The sequence below is a fragment of the Cyprinus carpio genome, unplaced genomic scaffold (genome assembly GCF_018340385.1).
Source record: "Cyprinus carpio isolate SPL01 unplaced genomic scaffold, ASM1834038v1 S000006548, whole genome shotgun sequence".
Classification (NCBI taxonomy): Eukaryota; Metazoa; Chordata; class Actinopteri; order Cypriniformes; family Cyprinidae; genus Cyprinus; species Cyprinus carpio.
This window is the reverse complement of record NW_024879211.1, coordinates 263,277-274,042: the sequence shown is the minus strand read 5'-3', so window position 1 is coordinate 274,042 and position 10,766 is coordinate 263,277. Positions and strand designations below refer to the sequence as shown.

Here is a 10,766-nt window from a genome sequence, read left to right as displayed (position 1 = left end):
GAACAGCAGAACATGGTCTCATATGATGAATCAAAGAGGTTTCCTGGAGTCAAATACTATGTGTGCAGGTTAGTGCCAATACAAATACAATTCATAGTTGCAAAAAAGAAATCCTTTATGAAACATGTATGTTTGCAGACTTTAACTGAAAAAGAATTGAACCCATCTCAAAAATGTCAAATGTTTTATTGAGATTAAAATATAAGGTTATGTTGTGTATGTCTGTGATGGTGTTCTAATGTGTTCTTTGTCACCCTATAGCGGGAAAAGTGATGACCTTGTAGGGAAGCTTTTCAGGACGCGACAAGGATTTATGTGCCTTCACAGCTTAACATTCACCAGGTACCTAAACCACTAATCTCAAGACACTCAACCATGAATCACAATACACTTCACAATTATCCACAGTTCACTTCTCAAGCTTCTCATTTGCATTTAAAGCTGAAATTCGGTGGAGGTGCTGTATTAACCTTTTGAAAGACAGACTGGACCCAGATGCACAGATGGAAAGGAGTAGCCAAGTCTCGCAAAAAAATTAAGTATGTGGCACAAACAGATGTGGTAATTGTTAGTACTTTTTATTAAGTTGTTTTGCAGTGGGATCTTTTTTAGGATTAAATAAAGGTATAAAAATAGTTTGATGATATATATGTACATTATTAAAAAATGATTGTTGTAATTACACATAGAGCAATAAAACTGTTTGCTTTAATGCAAAAATTTAAATGTTATCACCACCCACCTTTAATGTATGTTTTTTCCTCTATGAATTGTCTTTTAATGAAAGTGAATGGCAGAATAAACATTCTTCCTTACATGGTACACAAGTTTGAAATCTGAGAGTGAATTATTTTTTGTTTAAGATTGTTATAACCCACCTGGCTCGAGGTGAAACAACATTTCAAAGGGGAGGCCACACATTGAAAGTAACTTTAACAAAATAAACATTTAATCAGAAAATAAATCAAAATGGTAATACAACCTAAAGATTAATGGTACCACGGTCCAAAAACAATCCAAGACTGAAGAGGAAAAGAATAATGGTACCACGGTCCAACTCAAGATACTCCTTTCTCCATTCCAATGGATGGTGCAATGCATTCTCTATGTATATTTAAACTACTCATTTGCACATTTGGCTTGCATACACAAGAGACTGCAAAATCCTGGATGGAAGGCTTCTGAGTAGATGCCACGTAGCTCACCTCGTCTGCCCTTCCCAGCATAACCTGGTAGATACACAAGCACATTAAGTGTACCTGTACTTCTGCCGTTAAAGTAATACCTGACCCCAAAATTAAAACGGTCTCTTTATTTACTTCCCACATGCCATCCTAGATGTATATGACTTTATCTCTCATGTTAAACACACACACACACCATACATACATACATACATATATATTCAAGAACAATTTCTCAGCTCTGTAGGTTCATGCAATGCAAGTGAATTGTGACCAGAACGTTTAAGCCCCAAGAGATGGCATGATGCCAAGTAAATGAAATTTTATATTGGAATGATATATTCCTTTTAAAAGCCACAAGTAGACTAAAAGCTAGAGTTTATTTACCACCAATTTACACAAAACGTACCAGGTGTGCAGCTTTTGTAATCATCATGGCACTCCAAACAACTGGAGATGGAGTACATTCTCCAGAAGTCTTGTTTGTACTCTGTAGTTTTATCTTTCCAACAAGCAACACCTGATTGGGGGGAGGGGTGGGGGTAAAAACCTTGTTCATGGAGAAACCCAAGACAAAACAAATGACAATTTTAATGTCAATACTTACTTTGTAGCCACAAAAAGTGTGCCTGTTGTTTGAAGCTTTGTTCCCCAACTAGGTTTCTGAATCTGGTGCAAACCAATGCCAATTTCATGTAGGCAGCATCTCCTTCTTCAAGAATAACTTCAAGCAATATGTTCCTTAACAATGCTCCTGATAACTGATAACAACACTTAGCACAGGCATTAGAAAAAAAAAAACCAAAAAAAAAAAAAACCTTGTAAACCACATTACTGCAGTACCTTGATGGAGGGTCATCTTCTGTTAACAGATCATACTTAAGGGAAAAAAAGTGGATTCAAACTATTCCATGGAACACATTTGAAATCATCATCATCATCATAGGTATTAAAAATGGATTATGCTTACCATGCTAAAAACAGAAGGTACAACTGGGGATTGGGCTGCTGAATTTAAGTAATTTGGCACTGAAAATTAGCTGAACAACATTATTTACAAATTAAAATTCAAAACACAAAGTTCATAGTACACAACATACGTTCATTTCCATGTTCTGCTTTCCTCTTGACAGAAGTTTCAGGTAGTACAGAGATTTCTTCTTCTAGAATTGGATTAGAATAAAATAAATGATAAACTGATCTATCAATGTTTAATTGTAGGGTTTGACAAAATATATCTGCAAAACAGAAAAAGATGATAATACCAGCTACATCAGCTCTTTTTCTCTTCCTCCCAAGTCTTCCAGAATTTGATTGTCATGCAACAAAACCAAATACAGTTAAAAAAAAAAAAAATTATTAAAAACAAAATGACTGTTCAAAAATGGGTTGGGGGGTGTAAGTATGAAGCAGCCACTGTTTAGATCAATGTTTCTTGACCATCAAATCAAAATATTAGAATGATTTCTGTAGGATCATGTTACACTGAAGACTGAGTAAAAAATTCAGCTTTGCCATTACAGAAATAAATTACATTAAAATACATAAACAGAAAACTTAGTGAAATATTTTTACAATTTACAATATTAAATACAGTTTTTACTGCATTTTTGAACAAATAAATGAAGCCTTGGTGAGCATCAGACTTCAAAACCATTACAAAATCTTGACAAGCCCATAATGTACTGTAGAACAGATATTTAAGGAACCTGAGGTTGACAATACAAGTGTTTCAAGTTGGAACACTTTGCTGCTGCTTTCACCCCAAGGCTACATATTATATTTTTACTGAAATGAAGTGTCATTAGTCACTAAACATTCAGTACAATGACATCCTAAAACAATTCACTGTTGACAAGTTAACAGTAACCGTCTTCACTTTACAGATTTTTTTTTAAAGCTGCACTTTCATACTTATGGGGTTTATCAAATCACTTACTCTAAAGAGAAATTGTCAAGCAGTATGGCACACCACCATTTTCTTATGTTTCTCATGTTCAGCTGTGTAAATAAAAATGCATAAATTAGTATAATATTTAATTGAAAATGTATACAGCTACAAACATCTTAAAAAAAAAAACATACTTCAGTGAAGTCGAACTTAGACCCAGAACCACATACAGTGCATACTAAAATATTCAAAGAAACAAAAATAAAATAGGTAAGAAATTGCAATTGATCACACTTCCCTGTTAGTTATTTAAATATACTTGCCATTAAGACAAATATGCCACAGTTATTTGACATCTTTTGTCTTGCATTGTCCTAGGGATGACATCAAACACACCACATATAATTTGCATGCTGTTATTAGTTGTGTGTTTTTCCACAGCAATAATGAACTTTTAACATTTTAAAAGCAGTTGTGCTCACGGTTTATGTGGGATGTCTACAGAAAAATCTCACCGTAATGTCATTTAGGACAGTCTCTGACCATATTCCTGGTGCAATTTTTGGGGCAAGCGCTCTATCAATTACAGGGGGGAAAAAACGTATATGAACACAGAACAAAGACGAGCAAGAAATATCTTTCTTTAAGGAAACAGCAGTGCTTGCAAGGCAGTGTATATGACTGGCAGGCTGAATTAATGGCAAAAGAGAACTAATAGAAATTTCTCAAAAGTGCTGGCTTGCAAGCACGCTAATGAAATAAACAGTTTGGTTTAAACATGAATAAACAGAACAAAGAAAAAAAAATGTATGGCATAGAACAGAACTACCATACATTTTGATGTCAACATAAAATCCGAATTGCCCCAGTTTTACTTTTCTTGTTGTACTTTTTCAATTGATCAGTGCATTAAAAACTTATTTTTAGTTTTTAACTCGCATCCCAAAGTAAAATGAGTTTAAATTCAGTTCACCTTCATGTTCACTTTCAAAAAAGTAAAGTAACATAGTATCATTGATTTACTCCTTAAGGAGTAAGACAACAAAACAGCAGTAAGGTTTTAACCAGAACTAGCACACTGCTGCTGAACATGTGAACTGTTGAAAGACCTGTACAAATGCATGTATCTGGCATCACTTAAACCAGAACCACAGATAGAGTGGAGAACAGCTGTCTTTGCTTTGGCTTCATAATCTGAAAAATGTCCCAAAATACTTTTACCATACAAATTATTGCTTAAACGTTAACTTTACAATAAAGCAAAATCATATGATTGAAACGGTGCAAAAAAACTGTTGACAAAAACATGGCTTTAAATATGGTTACTTTAACTTACAGCAATCATCCAATGGCCTTCTTTACAAGATGGAAGTAAAATAACATCAAAGTTGGAAATGTCCACCTTTAAAGTATGAACAATTTATCCACACACCCACCCACACACTTTAGTCAAAAATCATCAGACGCAAAGTATACATCTTAATGCATAGAAAAAGCTTACAGGAAAGTGATCCATTGGGTTTGTAGAAAGAGGTGGTAACCAGGTCACTGAAACGTAACTTCTGGTCACCCAGACTTGAACGTTCTGTAACACAAAGCTTACACAGAATGTTTTTGTTTAACAAATGAAATTCTACACCTCATACTGTTAATATGTAGGGCATGGTAGTGGACACTGCAGTTACCCTCATAGATCCAATTTGTGCAATAACCCTAAGACAGGAATTCAGAATCTGCAGGACACACAAACATAAAATCCATTACCAATCAAATTACACAACTGATATGAGAATGCATATTACTCCATTGTCTTACCCTGGCCTCAATGTCGTTCTGTAGTCCTAATGTCAAAAAGTCCTCACGGGTTAGTGTTTCACCATAAACACGTACAATGTGCTCTTTATGATCCTTGGCTGCATCCAGCACATGTGAAACCTGAAAAGAAAAAGAAAAACATGACTACAACATGCATTTTATTAAAGGGGTCATATGATCAATTAAAAATTTTCCTTTCTCTTTGGAGTGTTACAAGCTCTTGGTGCATAAAGAAGATCTGTAATGTTGCAAAGACTAAAATCTCAAATCCATAGAGTTATTCTTTATAAAATTAAGACCTGTCCATACTCCCCTAAAACGGCTCGTTCTAACACGCCCTCACATCTCCACGTCACTATGTGGGAAGATTTGCAAAACGCCACCCAAATGTTCACACAAAGAATTTTTTCATATGTAAAGCATTTGCAAATGATGACTCAAACGCGAGTTTTGGGCAGTGAAGAGTAGTGCTTGATGAGCTTTGTACAAATCAACGAAGGCGGGGCATAGAGGAACAACAATAATGTACATTGTGGAAAATAATGTGTTTTTTTTTAACCTTATACCACATAAAAATTGCATTACACCAAATACACCAAATAATGTTCTTTTTAGCAACATCATATGACCCCTTTAAGCACAATTATTTAATAATCTATACCATATCGCTAGGCCCTAAAAAACTTTAAGATATTACAGACAGAATAATTTTCTGAAAATCGGATTTGAAACTGTGTACAATATTGTGAATAGTACTATACAAATAAAGCTGACGTGATTAATACCTTTTCCTGTAGTTCAGCTCTTAATGGATGCTGCCAGCACCTAAAGGTAGCACTCACATTCTGTTGTTTAGTAACAACCTCATCAACAAGTTTCAAACTGTGACAATGTTAAGGTTCTATCTTAAAAAATGACCTGAAAGAAAAAAAGAAAGAAAAGAAAATAGTACACTTGCTCTAGCACAAAATTTTTTTTTTTTAAGCTGTGCTCTGCCTATCTTGTTCTCATGGAGAATTGTCTGGCCCCCATTGACTTCTGTATTTTCTCTAGCCTTGATTGGTTAAGCAGAATGTTGTGATGGTGAACTATATTTCGAATAAGAAAGATCTGAGAGCTGGGAAACATCATGTTTAGAAAGTAATTGTTCTTCTCCATTTGGGCAAAAAATTGTTCTGCCACTTGTGTATTAACCTTTCCACCCAGTTCTGGCACCAAAGCAGTTCTTCTTAAAGAGTCTTTGGGATTTTTGGCATTTGTTTCGTGCAGTTTGTCATAGAGCACATATTGCTCTGAACTCCCTGTTATAGGATGTCCATTGATATCTGGAGGATTTTGTGGCTCTGTTAACCAGGGAAGATTAACATTGACCTTGCCTTCTTTGGCTAAAAATGTTTTCAACAGTAGGGCTAAGAAGTCTTCCCTTGTTTGGAGAAAATGGCAACTTTAATGGGTCCCTCAGATTTCCATGTGTTGCCAGACCTCTTGCAAAATCATAAATGGTTACATTTGGTAAATGTTGCCATGACTGTAAAATATCAATTTAGTCCCTTGGACTTTCCGCTCTCATGTTAAATTTCAGGGTGTATACCACTCCACATGGACACATAACTGTAGACCAGCCTCCTAAAACAACAACAACAACAACAACAACAACAACACACAAGTAAATTATTTGAAGCTTCAATTGATTGACATAATCAGAGTACGGTTCCGTACCTCATGCACCCCAGACTTTTTGAAAAAATTTATCATAGCTACTCCTGCTCCTGATTTCATTATGAAGCCTGAGAATAAGGTCTGTTTTTGAACCACATGGATTAACCCCACAAGCTTTGCACAGGTTCTTGACGTAATCAACCTATACAGTTCATAAAATTTTCCTAACTGTAAAATTAGGATACATAAAGTCACACAGACAAAATGTAATAAGTAATCCTAACCTTCATTTTCATGACTTCCTCAAGAAGTCTTTCTTCGGTTATATCCGTATCTGCCTGCTCTTTTGGTTTTGCTGGGCGATGTACCTTTTCCCACTCTGTGTTTAGAACCAAATCAGATTTTCGAGTTTCTGGTCCAATCCATGGTGCCCAAAAACCAAATGTTGACTTAACAACAAATGGATTCTCTTCTCCAACTACATGAGAAAACATTAAAGTAATGACAACAGATTTATTACAGGTTATAGACATGTACCGATATACAGTAATACGATATATCACGGTAATGAATATGCACGGTACTGTTATTGTAGTCACTTAAAAAAATATTGTGAACAATTATTTATTAAGAAGTATTCAGATTTTTTGATTTGTATGCATTTTAAGAATACTTTTCCATTAACCAGTTAAAATGTACAACACTGCATGTATGCTGCATCAAACAAGCCCAACACGCAGGAGCAACATGGCAGAACAATTGAAGCAGGTGGCACTTAAAGAACAATAAAAAGACATTGTTACACTGGTAAGTAACCCCATAAACAAAGCCTCAGTGACACAAGGGTGAGTACTTAATGACAGAAACTTCATTTTTGGGTGAACTAACACTTTAAACATTTTCACATTTTTAACTGGACTACAACATACCCTAGATATTGATTGAAAATGTTCTGATTCTTAGTTCAATGGTAAAGGAAATCCATGTCTTACCATTTACAAACCCGAGAGAAATTATATTTAAGGACACAGACTCCCAGAAGTCTTTCACATTAACTTTCCCAGTATACTCAGCTGGATCTGGTATCTCACTCACTGTAAAAGGTAACAAATATTTTTTTTCCGTCACCATAAAAATAAATATTTTCAGAATAGCTTTTATACGTTGTCTTACCTGGCATGCTAAACACTCCCTTTTTATGAAGATCCATAATAACCACAGGAGGATGAGAGCCACAATTGATGCATGAATATTTGTAGTCATGTTGCACCAATGCTTCAAAATGTAGAGCCCGACCGATAGGTATTTTTGGGGGGCCGATGCCGATGCGGCTATTACTCTTGAAAAGATGGCCGATTTATAAGCCGATATTATTGATTTTGAAACATAAACTGGATATTAGACCGCCCATTTCACTATAAACTACACTACACTTACACAACATTCAATAGTAAAATATCTGCCTGTGTCTGATGTCTATGGGCGGGCATGTCTAAAAACCATTTTCCCCCAGAGGGATTATGTTCTAAAAAATAGTCTTAGATTACAGTCTCAATGACTAAACAAATTGCACATCAAAAGGTATATATTTTTTAATGATCAAAAGAGACACCCCTGCATTAGAGGCATCTTTGGCAGACAGTAGTCCCACACTTTGCTGCTACAGCCGTTCACCTTTTCAGCCATACTGTAGGAGCAGAAAGAGAGACAGATAAAGGAATAAGCATGTGTATTAATAATATTCACCATGTATCATTACTCATGTATTCATTAGAATTATAAATAATAATAAAACAGGGATCTCCTACATAGGCAAAAATGAGAAAATATAGAGGAAATATATATATATATATGATATATATTTTTTTTTTTATTTGTCAAAGCAATATTGTATTACCTATTACCTACTTATATTAAGCTATATTTATTACAACATATTCCCTGTTAGAGTCGTGTAAAGCTGGCTTTGAAACCATCTGTAAAAAAAGAAGAAAAAAAAAAGCGCTGCTGTTCAGCTCACACATTTATGTACATGTCCCTCTTCTGGTTTAATTCAGTTTCTGACGCACCACTATCTGTAGTTACTGTAAACTACACTATATTTGCTCTTCACAGACACATTCACAACGGACCCGTATAATCTCTCTCCTCTTCTCTTTGTGCAGTCCTGAATCAAAACATCGTCATGCGCTGGCGAATGTAAAGTTAGCCTACTGTTACCATGCGGAAGGATCTACGGAATCAATTCGAAGGTTGAATGGTTAACGTTGATCGCACGTGTCTCATGAACACACCCCTGTCAATTTTGAGAAGAACCACCATTCAAACAAGTTAATAGCAAGCATTTAAAGGGCCTGCTAACAAGGAAGCTATGTTTGCGTTAGAATAACGTAACGTTTTATGTTGTTGTTTCTCTGCCTCCGACAGCGGCAGTTCTAGCTGTTACCCACTTCTACCCCCTCTTAACTCGTTCATTGGACTACCACCTTACCGTCGCCCCCTCCCCTGCCCATCGATCGCCACCGTACCCGGATCATCATATGTGGGAAACACTCGCAGATATATTTAGAATAGGGTTAAACGCTAACGATTAGTTTTGACCTCTTATTAACGTTTCGCGCTTTGGCTTCTCACTGAATAACCATGGTATTAGCTTTGTGGCTAATCTCAATATAGCCAATGCATTAGCGGCTGTAGTGATGTTACAGAATATTGGAAGGGATAATGTAGGACCGTTAGCTAGAACTACCACACATGGTTTTTATATACAGTGTCATGAACTAAAAGCTACAATCATTGCACATGACGAACATACAGGAATCACCGTCAAAAGAGTACAATCTCGTTGGCTCGCGCTGAATAGGCTTTCTTTCTGTAGTGGATTTCTGGCGCTGTTGTCAACTGGGGAGCTTGCACGGAGCTTCCCCTCGGTGGGCAAACTATGCAACACGTCATAAAATGAGTGAACCATGAGGACTCTGTTTTTTCTTATGTTTCATCGGCCGTTATAAACAACGCCGATGGCGCCGATTTACAATGCAATTAGCTACATATCGGCGATAATATCGGCCCGGGCCGCCGTCTATATCGGTCGGGCTCTATCTAAACCAATGTAGGTAGCCATGAAACAGATGGTTGTGTGGAGGTAGCTTCAAACCAGATGCAAGTTCCATTGCTTTGAAAACTCTGCCTGCTGCATTATGAGTCTATTGGCAAATATAAACAAGTGTTATAATAGATGGGAATATACCAACATGCTGTAATATTTAGTTAGAAAGATATATTTTACAATACTTACCTTCATAGACACATGTCAGTGTCACAATCTTAGCTTAGCTTCTGATGGCACCATTTGTTTTGGTGGGGGAGGATCAAACACTGGTTTGCAAAGATTTTCAGGAAGGTTTGATGGATACTGCTTCTTATCCAAGACATACTTTAAAATTCTTTGCAAAAGTTCTTTCCCAAGTCCAAATGGCTTTTCCTTGCTGCCTAATTGATGTTCATCCAAGTTATCTTCATCTGGTCCAGTTTACTTAACAGATTTAAAAAGCAGTCTATTCGTTTGAAGAGAAACCACTTCGCGACACACTTATGTGGACATGACATCCATGCATTAACACAGGGACAATGCCAGCTGTTTCTCTGGGCATCATACATAACCATCACCATTCCCAATCGACTGTAGTATGAAGATTTGTTCTCCAAGACAGACACATAATGCTTTTTGGGTGGTCCAATTTCAGCACCCACAGCAAGAGGGGCACTTTGGTCTGCTGCCTCCTTTAGTCGGGCAAGACACATTTCTTTCTTGTTTTCTGTAAACATTCTCTGCTTTACAAGCTCAGTCAATGTGTCTTCCTCAAGATGACAAGTGTTTGAGGGTGTTGAACAATAGTCAAGCGACCTTAGGTGAGAACATCTAAATGCTTGATGCCCACTCCTACCTGCTACGTCATAAAACAATGAGCAGTCATCCACCTCACATTCAGTTGGACCTCTCAGTTTTTGCTTTACATGGACAGGGACAGGTGGCCCACGAAAATTTTTGGCAACTTCAAAAATACCATTCACTGCATCTATACACTGACTCGCAAGATGACAGTCAGCACATATGTCCATTTTTTCAGTTGCATGCTTTCTTTTTATGTGTCATTGCAAATTTTTCAAGTATAGAGTCACATTACATTTAGAACATGAAACTAATTTTTGACTTG

General features: G+C 36.4%; 1 pseudogene; it reads right to left on the bottom strand.

Moving 5' to 3' along the window:
- Positions 1–425: 425 nt before the first annotated feature.
- LOC122143972 lies at positions 426–10,353 on the bottom strand (annotated as a pseudogene).
- Between the last annotated feature and the right edge of the window lie 413 nt (positions 10,354–10,766).